This window comes from Aquarana catesbeiana, linkage group LG10 (assembly GCF_042186555.1).
Source record: "Aquarana catesbeiana isolate 2022-GZ linkage group LG10, ASM4218655v1, whole genome shotgun sequence".
Taxonomy (NCBI): domain Eukaryota; kingdom Metazoa; phylum Chordata; class Amphibia; order Anura; family Ranidae; genus Aquarana; species Aquarana catesbeiana.
Window position 1 is genome coordinate 86,234,897 of NC_133333.1, and position 15,819 is coordinate 86,250,715.

At 45.2% G+C, this 15,819-nt stretch overlaps 1 protein-coding gene across 2 annotated transcripts in view; it reads left to right on the forward strand.

Annotated features, from left to right (window-relative positions):
* Positions 1-15,819, forward strand: part of LOC141110762 (GTPase KRas-like) — a 79,712-nt gene that overhangs the window by 26,111 nt on the left and 37,782 nt on the right. The window lies entirely within an intron of this gene.

Sequence of the window (15,819 nt, forward strand, 5' to 3'; positions counted from 1 at the left end):
GAAAGAAAACCATTTTTTTCTAAAGCCTTAAAAAGACGGTATCCCTTCACAGAAGATACAGCATTAGTAGGGAACAAAACTCCGAAATTAGATGCAGCCTTCTTGCAGGTGTCAAGGCACACGGACTTGGCATTTGAGGACATGGGGGTTCTATCCAAGCCGATGGATAAAAGGATGGACTCGTTATTAAAAAAAATCATGGGACTCGACAGTGGGTAGCCTGAAGCCAGCTATGGCGGTCACGGTGGTGGCTAGGAACGTAAAATTCTGGTTAAACCAATTACAGGCTCACATTGAAGAAGGAACTGTGAAGGAGCAGATCCTAGCTTAATTTCCCCACACTGCTGCGAGGCATTGCGTATATCGCAGACGCTTCCGCAGAACTGGTCCTAATGGCGGCCAGATCCTCCGCACTAGCCAATTCCACAAGAAGGGCCCTATGGCTAAAGATATGGCAGGGAGACTGCGCGTCCAAAGCCAAACTCTGCGGGATTCCCTTTACAGGGGACCTGCTGTTCGGACCAGGGTTAGAGAAGGTGCTGGACCGAACCGCAGATAGAAAGAAGGCGTTCCCATTAAAGCGTAAAGCAAATTGGAATCAGCCACAAAATAAGAAGAGACAAAGAGGGAATACAAGATCCCGCTTTACAACTCCCAAAATGGAGACCCAGAGGAATCCTTGGGTTCAGAGAGGGAAAGGCGAGGGAGGAGCGATTTTTCGTCGTCCTGAGCAAACCCACAAAAAATGACAAAGTAGTCACAGTGGGAGGAAGACCGGGGGCCTTCCTCCTGCAATGGAAAGAAATATCTTCCAACCGATTTATTCTGAGAACAATAAAGGAAGGATATCGTCTAGAGTTCTCAAGATCACCACCAAACTTCCAAAAGACAAGGAGAAGGCCAGAGGGTTAATGAGATCCTTAAAGGAACTCAGAGAACAAATGTGATCATCAAGGTACCAAAGGGAGAGAGAGGTCAGGGTTTCTACTCCCACATATTCGGAGTGCAGAAAACTTCAGGAAAGGTCAGACCTCAAACCTTTAAATTTATCTATAACCTACAAGAGGTTTAGAATGGATTCCATATATTCAGTAAGGATGCTATTGCCCCCAAACTGTTATATGGTTTCCCTAGACCTAAAGGACGCGTACCTCCACATCCTGATACACCAGGAGTGTCAGAAATTCCTAAGATTAGCAATAGAGACGGAAGAGGGAATCGTGCACCTTCAATTTCAGGCTCTACCCTTCGGCCTCTCCTCATCGCCCAAAATTTTTACAAAAATTCTGGCCGAAGCTCTAGCACCATTATGGGTCAAAGACATATCCATCATTGCCTATTTGGACGACCTTCTCCTGTTTGCAGAGTCGCACGGGAAGTTACTAGAAAACCTCAAATATACGCAGATGTTCTTAGAGAGTCTAGGTTGGCTGGTAAATTTGGAAAAATCTAACCAAAACCCACTCAGCAGATAATGTACCTGGGGTATGTCATAGACTCAGCGCAACAAAGAGTGTTTCTACCCAAAGAGAAGATAGGAAAAATTCAGAGGGAAGTAAGCATACTAAAAGCCAACTTACTATGTGCCATAAGACAGATAATGTCAACGCTGGGACTGTTAACATCTGCAATCCCAGCGGTACAGTGGGCAGGCCTGCATTTCCGGCCACTGCAGATGTTTCTGTTAAAGATATGGGATCACAGGCAGGAATCCTTAGACACCAAGGTTCTGTTGCCAGCAAGGGTAAAAAGAACCTTTATAGTGCTGGAGGAGACCAGAGAACATGAACAAAGGAAGGCTGTGGAGCCTACCTATTTCCCAAATCTTAACCACAGACGCAAGCGGCGTAGGGTGGGGAAGCACATCTAGGCTCTCAGATAACACAAGGGACTTGGGAAAAGGAGGAGAGGATGAGATCATCCAACTGGAAGGAATTGAGAGCAGTATGGTATGCACTTCAAACCTTCCAGAAAGAGTTGAGAGGTCATCATTGTCAGGTCCGACAATGCGTCAGTGATATAGGCATCACATTGGCCCTATCCAGTGGACCTATCCCATTCATTAAAGAGTCCCTAAAAAATAGAAACAATGGCTTTGAAATGACAGATCTCAATTTATATTGGGATCCGTGGGTGGATGCCATCTGGTCCAGGTGCTTTATCCATCTTTTATTCCGTCTAAATATTTCTGGACCATATCCCGTTTTGACTATTGTGGATCATTTGAGGCTGTGTCAATATCCCCATTATTGACATGAGCTCCCCCATGCTCCTTTGTTTTATATACAAAGCTGAAGAAAGTACTGTATTTATTGGCATATAACACGCACCTTTTCACCCTGAAAATCGGGTGCAAATAGCGTGTGCGTGTTATATGGCAATACTTCAAATTTAGCTGCCTTGGAGGGGACAGGGTGGGACGAGCGCCGTCAGATTACATACAGTGAGAATCTCCTGTGTCTCCTCTGTAATAGGAAGTCCCGTCTCCTGGGCCACCATTGGACCACTGTTCTATCTATCATAGAAGATTCTCACTGTATGTAATCTGTCGGCGCTCGTCCCGCGCCGTTCCCCCCCCCCCCCCCCCCCCCTCTAGGCTGCAAATGGGCATCGACCAGGCTGCACTGATGGCAATGGTGAGGCTGCATTGATGGGGACTGATGAGGCTGCAGACGGGCATTGATCAGGCTGCACTGATGGCAATGGTGAGGCTGCAGATGGGCACTGACCCTTATTTTGCTTCAAAGTTCCTTATTTAAAATTTAAGTTTTTTTTCCTGAAACTTCCCTCTTAAAATGAATGTGCGTGTTATACGCCGATAAATACGGTATTTAATAAATTTGCGCTCTTTGTTCCCGGTCACCCACTCTAGATTATTTTGTAAAGGGCCTACATGCTCAGGCCTTTTTACTAATATACACTGCTCAAAAAAATTTAAAATAAAGGAACACTTTTTAATCAGAGTATAGCATCAAGTCAATTAAACTCCTGGGATATTGATCTGGTCAGTTAAGTAGTGGGGGGGGGGGGGGGGGTGAATCGGTTTCAGCTGCTTTGGTGTTAGGCTACTTTCACACTGAGGCGCTACAGCGCTAAAAATAGCGCCTGTAAAGAGTCTCGCCTGTCTCTCCACACTGGAGCGGTGCGCTTGCAGGACGGTCAAAAAAGTCCTGCAAGCCGCATCTTTGCAGCGCTATAGGAGCAGTGTATATACTGCTCCTATAATCGCCCCTGCCCATTGAAAACAATGGGGCAGCGCCGCAAAACCGCTGCAGTCGGTTTTAAACCAACCCGCTAGCGGCCGAATAGCGCCACTAAAATGATGGTAAAGTGGTGCTAAAAATAGCGCAGCTTTACCGCCGGCACCCGCCTGCCCCAGTGTGAAAGTAGCCTTAATGAAATTAACAGGCACTCTAGATGGGCAACAATGAGACTACCTCCAAAACAGAAATGGTTTTGTAGGTGGAGGCCACTGACGTTTTTTCCCTACTCGTCTTTTCTGACTGGTTTTCACTAGTTTTGCATTTGGCTAGAATAAGTCAGTGTCACTACTGGTAGCATGAGGTGATACCTGGACCCTATAGAGGTTGCACAGGCAGTCCAACTCCTCCAGGATGGCAAATAAATACGTGCCTTGGAAAAATATATAATACCTCTAACGGGATTTTTAAGGCAATGAATACAAAGAATATTTATAAAAATAAAATCAATTTATTTAATATTTTCAACGTTAAAAGTGTATAAATTTTTTTTTAATTTTTCACAAATGATCATGTAGATCAGTGGACATAGAACAAAAAATAGAATAAATTCCAAAGCATGTAGTAATTCTACAGATACATCCAATACAAAATGAATATAGAGAATTGCATATGGAAAATGACTTGAGGAAGAATGTGATGTATCACACTACCCAGTGCGGTCACCCTAGATGGCCACCCTGGTGTGAGGTAGTGGAATTCCAACGCGTTTCAACGTTTAAATCTTAACAGATACAAGTCTTCTTCAGGGAAAATACATCACAGTCTAAAAAATCAGAAAACAATACTATTATGAACTGTACATATATATACCATACATATCCCCTACAATGGTTATATTCTCATGTGACTTACGCTCTCCCAAGGCAGCTCGGTTGGGGGGGCTACATGCCAGAGGCCAGAAACATCCCACATCAGAAAGGCCTGGAATGTCCTAATACTCTACAAGGCGGCTGGATATAATAAATGATCCAAACGTTTGGCGTCCTTAGCCTCAAAGAAAAATTGATGGCTATCTGTGATGGGGCAAATAGTAAAAATGAGTGATATGTGTGGGCAAACCCCCCAGCAAATCTCATATACAGAGAAGTACCCCCTTGGTCATATGTAGGGGCACCCATACCTCCCATGGAGTGGGGAGTCCCAAATATAAGGAAGAGAACGCACTTACTTCTAGATAAATAGCTGGTCACCAGGTGAAGGGCCGGGGGGAAGTTTCCGTGATGCCAGAGGTTTTAAGCCTGCCCCATATGCATGGATGAATGTCCAGGGAAGAATGGCGCCATTTGCCGTCTTTGGCGTCCTATTTGTGGTGTGGGCCGGTGGGTGGGCGGAGACCAGACGCCGCGCTGGCCAATGGCGCGGCTTGTGGGGGTAGCTACTGTCAGGAGCATTCGGCGTAGGGACGCCGAATGCTACCTAGGCAACCAACTCCGCTACAACGGGTCTGCGCATGCGCGACGTAGCAGCGCGCCTTACGCAAGGCTGAGAGGGTCAAGGATGATGCTGTGAGCGCCAGCAGCCATCTTTAAAGAGGGCTGTGCCCACACTCGAACGAAGTATCACCGCAGCTAAACACTCGGAAATAGAGCTGCATCGAAAATGGATGCAGCCAATCCAGTAGATCCCCTAATAATTACCCCAGTAGCATGTCCCCCCCCTGGTCTGAAGGACCAGGGGGGGGGAAAGCTAGTGGGGGGGGGGGGGGGGGAGAAGATAATGATAATGAGAATATTGAAGATAATAATAATAAAGGTAGTAAAAAAAAAGTCGCTCAGAGCCTTTAAGATAAATGCCACAAGAGTTCCCCCCAATTTCTTTTGGAGAGGGAGGGGAGGACTGATAACCACCGGCACAGGGATTCCCGCCTGGCAAATATGCAGGGCAGGGCAAAAAGGCCCCATAGCTAACTAGAGCAGTGGGACCCCCCTGTGTCGGGTAGGTATAGGACAACTCCGGCATATCCGAGAGGCAGGTGGCAAGTCCCTGGCCTCCGCATGACTAGCTCCCCCCGAGGTGACGCCTATGGGGGCAACTCATCACAGGAGATAAACCAAAATTCATTACAGTGATGTTAAGCGGAGATCATGGTAGAACAGTAAAGTCAAATAAACAAACATAATGGAAATTAAATAAACAATACATTAATAAAATAATTCCACTGGGTGGGGGTTGTAATGTATACAGGCCCCAACCCAGCTATAGTAGAGTCTTCAACTTAGTGAACTACATAGAGCTGACGTTATGTAATAAATTAGAAACCCCCCAAAAGGCTAAACAATCTTCAGATAGTGTCCGAACGGTATCTCGGGGGTCAAAGATGTAATGAAAAGGGAGAGGGAGGGGGGGAGGAAATGGGGGGGGTGGGGTGTTTAGGGTCCAGGGGCAGGGGGAAACGAAGGTAAGGGGGTGAATGATTTAAATTCGATATGCATGGGGTGGAAGAGAGGGCATGCCCCTAATCGGTTTTACCTGATCTAAAGCCCTCTAGGAAGGGCCTAAAGCTCTCTGTCTCGTTGAGCCCTGGGGGAGTGGTGGCCCTAAGGCGCCTGATCCAGCGCATCTCGCGCTGGAGCAGGGCCTTGTTCCAGTCACCCCCCCTGGTGGGTATGTGTAATCTATCTACCACAGTGAAGTTAACCTTAGGCATCCTGTACCCATGCTGTTTTGCTACATGCCTGCCCAGTGGCAGATATAGGTTGCCAATACTCATACTATGGATATGCTTCTCAACCCTCTTGGTGAGTTCCTGTCGGGTTTTCCCCACGTAGAAGGCCCCGCACTGACATTGCATCAGATAAACGACTCCCCGCGTTCTACAGTTCGCGAAGTGTCGTAGTTGAAAATTCTCCCCATTAGGTAATGTGATCATGGTTCTCCTACCTATAACTCCACACTGAGCACATGCTCCACAGGGATAAGTGCCCCAGGTTTTGCAGGGGTCCGTTCTTGCACTTCCTTTGTACTCACTCTGGGTGAGCATATTTCCTATAGAACCTGATTTTGTATAGGTAATTTGAGGTCTAGGGGTGACCAGACCGCCTAAGATGGGATCTTCTGTAAGAATGGACCAGTGTTTGGAAATAATTTTTCTTATTTGTTGATGTTCGTTGGAAAATTTCATAATTCTGGTTGAATTATCTTCCTTCATCAAGTTTTTCTTTTTAAAGATCAGATTTCGTCTGTCCATGTTCTTAACGCGGTTAAACGCTTTTTTGAGAGCTGTTTTGGTGTATCCTCTCTCTCTTAGTCTGGCAGTCAGTTTGTTGGATTCCTGCTGGAAGTTTTCGTATGTACTGCAATTCCTCTTGAGTCTTAGAAATTGACTGAACGGAATGGATCTCTTCAATGGCTCAGGGTGGAAACTATCCGCATGTAGCAGAGTGTTCCCCGCTGTCTCTTTTCTGTAAAGATTGCTATGGAGTACTCCTGTTTGGTCTTTGGAGATAGTGATATCCAGGAAGTTGACCTCCCTGGAATCATAAATCATAGTAAAGAAAAGATTGAAACTATTTGCGTTCATGGACCTCAGGCATTCCCTGAGTCTGTTTTCTGAGCCGTCCCAAATGATGAAAATATCGTCTATGTACCTCTGCCACATGAGTATGTGGTCAGAGTACATAGACGATCCCTCTCCCAGCAAGAAGGTCTTCTCCCACTCCCCCAGGTACAGGTTGGCGTATGAGGGAGCACAGCATGTCCCCATAGCCACTCCCTGTACCTGGAGGTAGTGGGAGCCCTCAAATAGAAACACATTGTGTTTCAAAATAAATTCAAGCATTGTGAGTATGAAGGCATTGAACTTCCAGTCAGTGGTTGCTCTTTGCCTCAACACTCGTTCGACCGCTGCTACTCCTGCATCATGTGGAATGCTATTATATAGACACTCCACATCGATAGTAACTAGGAGGGCAGAGTCGGGGATAGTCAAATTATCAATAATCTGCAGCAGGTGGATCGTGTCTTTGGTGTAGGACGGTAAATCCATGACGTGGGGTCTAAGATGGTAATCTATTACCTGGCTGATACCTTCAGTGATTGACCCGTTGCCTGAAATGATGGGTCTCCCTGGTGGATCTTCTAATCTTTTATGCACCTTGGGCAGGGCGTAAAAGGTGGGTACCCGAGGATGTTGTGTTCGTATAAACTCCCACGTTTCTTTGTTGATGGCCCCTTCATTGAGCGATTCATCCACTAGACAATAGAATTCCTGATTGTATCTCTCAACTATTGCCGGGGATATTTTTTTGTAACATTCGGTGTTGTTAAGAACTTTAAGGCACATTTTTACGTAATTCTCGTTGTCCATGAGGACAATATTTCCACCTTTGTCCGATGCTTTGATTGTGATGTTTATGTCGCTCTTCAAGGTGTTGAGTGCATGTCGCAATTCTGGATTGAGGTTGTTTTTAATTCTTCGTCTGTCTAGTTTTTCAATTTCTTTAGTTGTCTGTTTGACAAAGAGCGCTATCGCTGGATTAAGATTGAGCGGAGGAAATTTGTGTGATTTTCTTTTGAACTTTTTATCAATTTTTGTGTTAAGTTTAGTGATTTCATCTTCAGACTCTTCTTCATTGCCTTCCCCTTCTCCCAATTCTTCCCAGAAGTTTTCTGCAGAGTTGCTCTCTTGCAGTAGGAGGTTTAAATCTCTGAGAGCCTTAAAATCTGCTGTTTTTAGATTTGGTGCTACTTCCGATTGTGTAGCTTTTTGTTTTGTATATAGGCTTTTCAACAGCAATTTCCGGGCAAATAGGTGAATATCCTTTGTTGTTTCGAAGGTATCCATGCTTTGGTTGGGACAGAAGGAGAGGCCTAATGATAACACTTTCTGCTCCTCATCGGTTAGCTGGTGCGAGGAGAGGTTGATGACATTTAGCTCTTTGGAGTCGGTGGATCCGTGGCTATCAGAAGTTGCGTGAGAGGCATGGGGCTTGGTAATGGTGTTGTATTTCTGTCTAAAAAACTATCAAGTTGGGTTTGTTGCGTTTTAGGAATGGCCCCTTGATCTTTCCGATTTGCTTTCCCTGGATTAGGTAGAAGGCCTTGTATATTCCCCTGCGTTGTGCCTTTATGCGTGTTTGATTTATTGCTCAATTGTAGCTCCCTTGTTTCCCGCTCCATGGGGCAGCGCCGCAAAACCGCTGCAGCCGGTTTTAAACCAACCCGCTATCGGCCGAATAGCGCCACTAAAATGATGGTAAAGTGGTGCTAAAAATAGCGCAGCTTTACCGCCGGCACCCGCCTGCCCCAGTGTGAAAGTAGCCTTAATGAAATTAACAGGCGCTCTAGATGGGCAACAATGAGACTACCTCCAAAACAGAAATGGTTTTGTAGGTGGAGGCCACTGACGTTTTTTCCCTACTCGTCTTTTCTGACTGGTTTTCACTAGTTTTGCATTTGGCTAGAATAAGTCAGTGTCACTACTGGTAGCATGAGGTGATACCTGGACCCTATAGAGGTTGCACAGGCAGTCCAACTCCTCCAGGATGGCAAATAAATACGTGCCTTTGCCAGAAGGTTTGTTGTGTCTCTCAGCACGGTCTCAAGAGCACGGAGGAGATTCCAGGAGACAGGCAGTTACTTTAGGAGAGCTAGACAGGGCCGTAGAAGGTCATTACCCATCAGCAGGAACGGTATCTGCTCCTTTGTGCAAGGAGGGACAGGATGAACACTGCCAGAGCCCTACAAAATGACCTTTAGCAGGCCACTGATGTGATGTTTAACAGCTTCGATAACCCTGATATTAAAAGAAGGAAAAAATGCTAATCTCTGTTCTAGTTACAGACCCATCTCGCTGCTGAATGCAGACGTTAAACTCTATGCGAAAGTTCTGGCAAATAGACTTAAGGATAAAATTACCTCACTTGTTCATGCTGACCAAACCGGCTTTGTGCCCGGGAGACAGAGTAGGGATAATGGGGTGCGAGCAGCGCTCCTGTTGGAATCAGGTAAACGGGACGGACCCCCAGTTCTATTCTGTTCTGTTCTGTCAGTGGACGCGGAAAAAGCGTTTGACAGGGTAGACTGGGGGTTCATGATGAATACTTTGGAAGTAATGGGGTTGGGCCCGAGGTATATTTAGTGGGTTAAGGCCCTATACAATAACCCTTCGGCTTCCGTTAGGGTTAATGGGGTTCTTTCAAAACCCTTTAAAATGGAAAACGGCACTAGGCAGGGGTGCCCCTTGTCCCCTCTCTTGTTTGTCCTGTCTCTTGAGCCCCTATTAGCCACTATTCATAGTAACCCAGACTGTAGTGGGGTGAAGACAAGAGCAGAGGAACACAAACTCGCGGCATTTGCCGATGATGTAATGTTTTTTTATCACAAACCCCAGAATCACCCTCCCAAATGTGTTACGGATCCTTAGAAGATACGGGGAAATCTCTAATTTTAAAATAAATTTGAAGAAGTCGGAGATCCTGAATATTAGTGTAGGAAAACAAGAGGAAGCCCACCTTGCTCAGGTGTTCCCTTTCCCTTGGAAAAAGGAAATTAAGTATTTAGGGATTAAATTATCTAACACATTTAAAAAATTATACCTAAAAAAATTATATTCCATTGCTGGATGAGATTAGGCAGGAAGCTAGAAGATTATCATCAAGGCCTCTTTCATGGCTCGGGCGCGTGAATGCGGCTAAAATGATATTGGATATTGGCTCCCAAAATACTGTTAAATTTCAGATGTTGCCTATCCCACTCCCTTAGTATTACTTAGAGCCCTACGGAGTTCGATAGCAAGATTTGTCTGGGTGGCAAAAAACCACGTATCTCCTACGCAGTTTTGAGCAGGGGAAAAAAAAAAGGGGGACTTGGCCTACCCGACTTCAATAGGTATTATTTAGGCAGTTATTTTATCACGTGTTATTGAATGGTCAAAAAAGGATTCGGAGAAGAGATGGGTCAACATAGAATATTATTTGAGTAACACGATTTAGGGCATAGCATTTGGAACCCTCCAAAATATAGAGCACTGAGCACAAACACAGCGGAATTGACTCGAAACACCCTTAAATATTGGGATTTGATACACATTCTCACCTTTGATTTATATGAAAGACAATTTATTTTTTCAACCAGGATGAGGGAGGTGGGAGGGAATTGGATAAAATAGGATGGAATTCAACTTAAAAATTTTGTAAAAAGGGGAGATTACGCACGTTTGCAGAATTAAGGTACGAATCGGGTTTGTGGGCTATGGATGTGTGGAGGTTTCTCCAGCTTTTGCATTTTATTTATTTATTTTTTTTTTTTTAATTCCTTTATTTTATTGTCAATAATGCATGTTACAGTTTGATGTACATGTTATCAAGATCTATAACATTTAATGGATAATATAAAACAGAGGTAGGGAGAGGACTTTAACAGAAACTACCGTCGACTAAAGATGTAACACATATACATTCCTCTTGTTTACACAATCTGTATGGTGAAGGCGGAGCCTGAGTGCATGGGAGAGTCTAATGTAATGATTATCATAGTGTCCATTTGCAAGCAGTTCCCTGAAATATGCCTTGTGTAAACTGATGACTCGTGTAATTATCCTTTATCGACAGTATAGGAGTAAACCAAAATAACAAAGAGAGAAGCTCTCCACTGACCGGGGGTGGAGATATTCCTTGCCGATCAGTAGAGTCCGGCAAGGGGCAACTAACGTAAAGTAATGTAGACCATGATATTCAATATATCTGATCAGATCTTCCCTTAGCCGGATGAGTATAGGGGGTTGTGTGAGAACCTAGGAAGAATGGGGGGGGGGGGAAGGGAGGGGGAAAAAAGCGGGAGACAATAGGGAGGGAGGGGCAAGAAAGATAGAGAGGAGAGGGGGAGGGGAAGTAGAAGAGAAAAGGGGGAAGAGAGAGGTAAGAGAAGAGGATGGTGGTGTCACCCTCCAGCTAGGCGGGCCTCGTGTCAAGGAGTGTCCACGCTAAGTCACCTCCCGGAGGTTGGCCTCGGAGTAGATGAAGTGTTGCCAGGGGCGCCAGGTCTCCCGAAGGTTTCCTCCCTGTCATGCAGGGTGGCCGTAAGATCTTCATGTCACGCAGTTCGTTAACCCTGGCATACCACTGGGTCTTCGTTGGTGGGATTTCCGATCTCCAAAATAGAGGGATGCAGGCCTTAGCCGCATTAAGTAGTTGTATGGTGAGTGAAGCTTTATACTTCTTAATTGGACTTCTAGATAGGTGCAGCAAACAGGCCCCGGGATCTCCCTCCAGTGCGACACCCGTCAAACGCTCGACCGTGTCTGTCACCTCTTTCCAAAAAGGTTTAATCTTGGGACAGTCCCAGAAAATGTGCAACATTGTTCCCTCTCCTGCTCCACAACGCCAACATAGACTTGGTATCTGCGGGAGGAACCTGTGAAGAGTGGATGGTACTCTGTACCATCTGGTCACAATCTTGTAGCATGTCTCCTGGACCCTTGTGGCTAGAGAAGATTTTTGGGCAAAGTGTAAGATCTTTTCCCTTTGTGTTTCATCAAAATGTGCTCCTAATTCTGTCTCCCATTTAGTAAGGAAAGGGGGCACAAAGCCTTCAGCCGGGGCGATCAGAGAGAGGTAGATCAGGGATAAAGAGTGGCGTACGGGCTCTCTGCGGTGGCAGATACGTTCCAATTCCGTGAGTGGGCGTGGGGGACCTAGAGTTCGAGCGCTTCGGCGTAAAAAGTTACGCAGTTGTAGACCGCTCAGGAAATCCAATGGCGTGTCCAGGTCTTCTATTCCCGCGGTCGTCCTGAGCTGGCCACCGGAATCCAGGAAGTCGTGGAGATGTGGCCATCTATCTCCCTCCGATAAGGCTCTATAAATCGGCCCCTGGCAGCCCGGCAAGAAGTCAGGGTTGCCCAGGATCGGCACCATAGGAGAAGGAATGGGTGATATCCGGGTTTTACGAAAGGTTTCTCTGGCCACTCTCAGTGTGTTTCCCAGAGTTGGGTGTTCGGCGATGAACTTCGGGATCGGAGTGGAGATCCACGGCCAACTCCTGGCCGTACCATCGGAGTCCTCTATCTCCATAGTGACCCATTGTTTGGCCTCTGAGTGGCAGTACCAGTCTATTAGTCTGGTAAGATGTGTTGCCCTGTAGTAGGCTTTTACGTCTGGTAGTCCCACCCCTCCCCTGCGTTTTACCATATAAAGTAGTTGTAATTTCTTTCGCATTTTATTGAAAAATTACCGAAACCACTCAGAAGTGAGGACGAGTATAGACCATTCGAGCAGGTCTGTGTGAGGGAACAAGCGGGTGGATCTATTGCACAAATTTATAGGATTCTGGGTGAGGGGTCAGAGCTGGAGGTGCCTCCCTACATCAAAAAGTGGGAGCGGGAGTTAGGGTCACAATGTAGTAAATCCACGTTGGAGAAGATATTGAAGTTGGTACATTATGCAGCACTCGATACCAAGAGAATTGAAATTCATTACAAATGTCTTGCAAGATGGTATGCCACTCCAGACAAGCTAAGCAAAATCGATAGTACTAAATCCGATACATGTTGGAGGGGGTGTATGTGTGTAGGAACAATGGCCCACATATGGTGGGAGTGTCCACTTATTAGAATCTTTTGGGAAAAAATTATAATACTGATTAAGGAAATAACAGGGGAAGCCATTGTAGAGGATCCGTGGGTGTGCTTATTCCACGGTACGGAAAAGTCGTTGAAGGGATACCAATCTTCTATTGTTCCTATACTGCTAGACGCAGCTAAGATGCAGATAGCAACGAAATGGTTAGATCCGGCCAGCCCAAACATTCGTGATTGGCTCATATGTATTAATGAGGTATACAATGTTGAAGGTTTGGACAGTAGGGGAGAGGCACCCGACGAGGATGAGGTACGGAATGGCAAATAGGCAGGATGCCAAAAGTTTAAAAAGACCTGGAGGTATTTGGAGGAGATCATAAAGGGTGTATAAAGGGCGGGAGAGTTAGATAAGATTGGGCGGAACAGTTATAGGATGTCTCCTCTGACCTTCTGCAAGAACGGGGAAGGGGGGGTTGAGTTTAGGGAAGAATGACAGTAATATGATGTATGATGTTTATGAAATTTGTAATTTTTTTTTTTTTTTTACCCGAGGGATTGGGTTTTGTATGGATAAAATATTAAATAAAGTATTAAAAAAAAAAAAAAAATCATTTCAGAACTTTTTCCACTTTTTTTTTTTTAATGTGACCTATAAACTATACAGCTCAATTGAAAAGACCCAGTTTCTCCCCACTCCTATGTAAACTGACCTCGGTAAGCATGGCCCCTGAGCCCTGATACTGTGGTCAGTTTGCCTCCATCAGCTGTAGCCCTGCTGTCTCTCCTCCTCCCCCCTCCCCTCTCTGCCTCTCGGCTCCTGTGTCAGGGTCTAACCCAGTAGGTAATGAATATTAGCCTGTGTCCCATGATGTACTAAAAAAAGGATTTTACAGGTAAGTATGACGAAAAAATCCTGTTTTTTTTTTTTTTTTTTAAGGCTTGTTTATAACTTGTTATTAATAAGCAAATCAGTATGTCCATAGCCTGGCCACAGGTTCACATTTTTTGATTTATTTGTACTTCAAGATATCCAGCAACTTGGATGGTTTCTTTTTTTTAGCCAACAAAATAAATCACCTAATTCAGACTCCACTATACCAACATATATAAAGAAAAAAAAAAAAAAAAACTGCTTCTAGCAGAGCTCTGGGCTAAATGTTTGGTTTTTTTTTTTTTTTTTTTTTGCCCCTGTGCAGTAGAACTGCCTGCATCGCATTGGTTAACTGCTTGTTTTATTCTAGGGGAGAGGACGGCGGAGATATACTTGCCTGATCTGTCGGTCCTCCCTGCACAAGACTGGTCCGGCACCCCCGTGCTCCAGCGGTCTTGAAAATGGAGTGTTAATGATGTCCGCATGCTCCACAGACAGGAACAGTCCACCATTGGACTGTGGGGAGTGCAGTTTTCCGGAGGATTGGCGGATCGGTATAAACTTTTTGCTCACCCTTAGAAAAAACAACCAGTTAACCGCACTGCATGTGTAAAGAACAATTTTGGGTACAATCCCACATGAGCTGCAGTTTTGGAGATTTTTTGACCCAGTCTAGCCATTACCATATTGGCTCTTGTCAAAGTCACTCAAATCCTTACGCTTGCCCTTTTTTTTTTTTTTTCTGCTTTCAACCCATCAACATCAGGGACCATATTGTTCACTTGCTGCCTAATATATCCCACCCACTTCAGATGCCATTATGTGTGTTACCTGTCAGTGGTCATAATATGGCTGATCGGTTTAATCGGTTAATATGGCTGATTTTTGCATAAATCTGTTTTTAACCAGTTGCCGACCACCCACCGTCAAATGACTGCGGGACGGTGCGGCTCTCGTTTTGGGGGGACGTCATATGACAGCGTCCCAGAACAGCCACTTTCGCGCGTCCTTGGGGGCATGCACCGTGGCCGCTCCGTCTTGCTAGGACACGGCGTGACCCCGATCTCTGTAAAGACCCACTTCCGCGGCTCTTTAACCATATGATCGGCTGTGTTCAATCACAGCCAGTCACATGTAAACGCAGAGATGCCGGTAATCGGCGCTCCTCGCCTCACCCTGTCAGTGTGTGTGGCGAGGAGAGCCGATCAGCGGCATCTCCACGCAGGGGGACATCTAGGCATGTATAGACAATATAACGCCAACAGTGTCGCCAATCGGTGCCCATTAGCGATGCCAGTCATTGCTGCCCATTAATGTCCATCAATGCCCATCAGTGTCGCTCATCAGTACCGCCTATCCATGCCGCCTATCAGTGCCCATAAGTGTGGCATATTAGTGCCTCCTCATCAGTGCCCATACGTGCCAACTTATCAATGCCCACTAGTTCAGCTCACCAGTGCCGCCTCATCAGTGCACATCGGTGAAGGGGAAAAAATTACTTGGTTACAAAATTTACTGGCAGAAACTAAGTGTAATTTTTTTTTTTTTTTTTTTTTTTGGGGGGTTTTTTTCAAAATTGTTTTACTAAAAAAAAAAAAAAAAACAGCAGTGATTAAATACCACCAAAAGAAGCTCTATTTGTCTGAAGAAAATGATTATTTCATCTTGGTACAGTGTAGCATGACCGTGCAATTGTCATTCAAAGTGCAACAGCGCTGAAAGCTGAAAAATGGCCCTGGGCAGGATGGGGGTGTGAGTGCCCAGTAGGCAAGTGGTTAAAGTAGTTGTAAACTTCAGTCTTTGACTCGTACCTATAGGTGAGCCTATAATAAGGCTTACCTATAGGTACTGTAAATATCTTCTAAACTTGCACCGTTTAGGAGATATTTACTATAAATGCAGCCGATGATGTCATCAGCGCATGCGATTGGAGCAAGATAACCTAGAGTATTTTTTTTTCGTGTTACCGTATTACAAACTATTAATTTTTCACATACACATATTCATGTTTATTAACTTTCTAAGGCCTGATTCACACCTATGCAGGTTACGGTTGATGCGTTTTCCAGGTGTGCTTTGAGCTTTTTTCACATGTGTGTTTGACATTCTTTATGTGTTTTCGGGAGGAGAAACCAGCAGAAACATAATAAAATGCAATAAAAATGCATGCA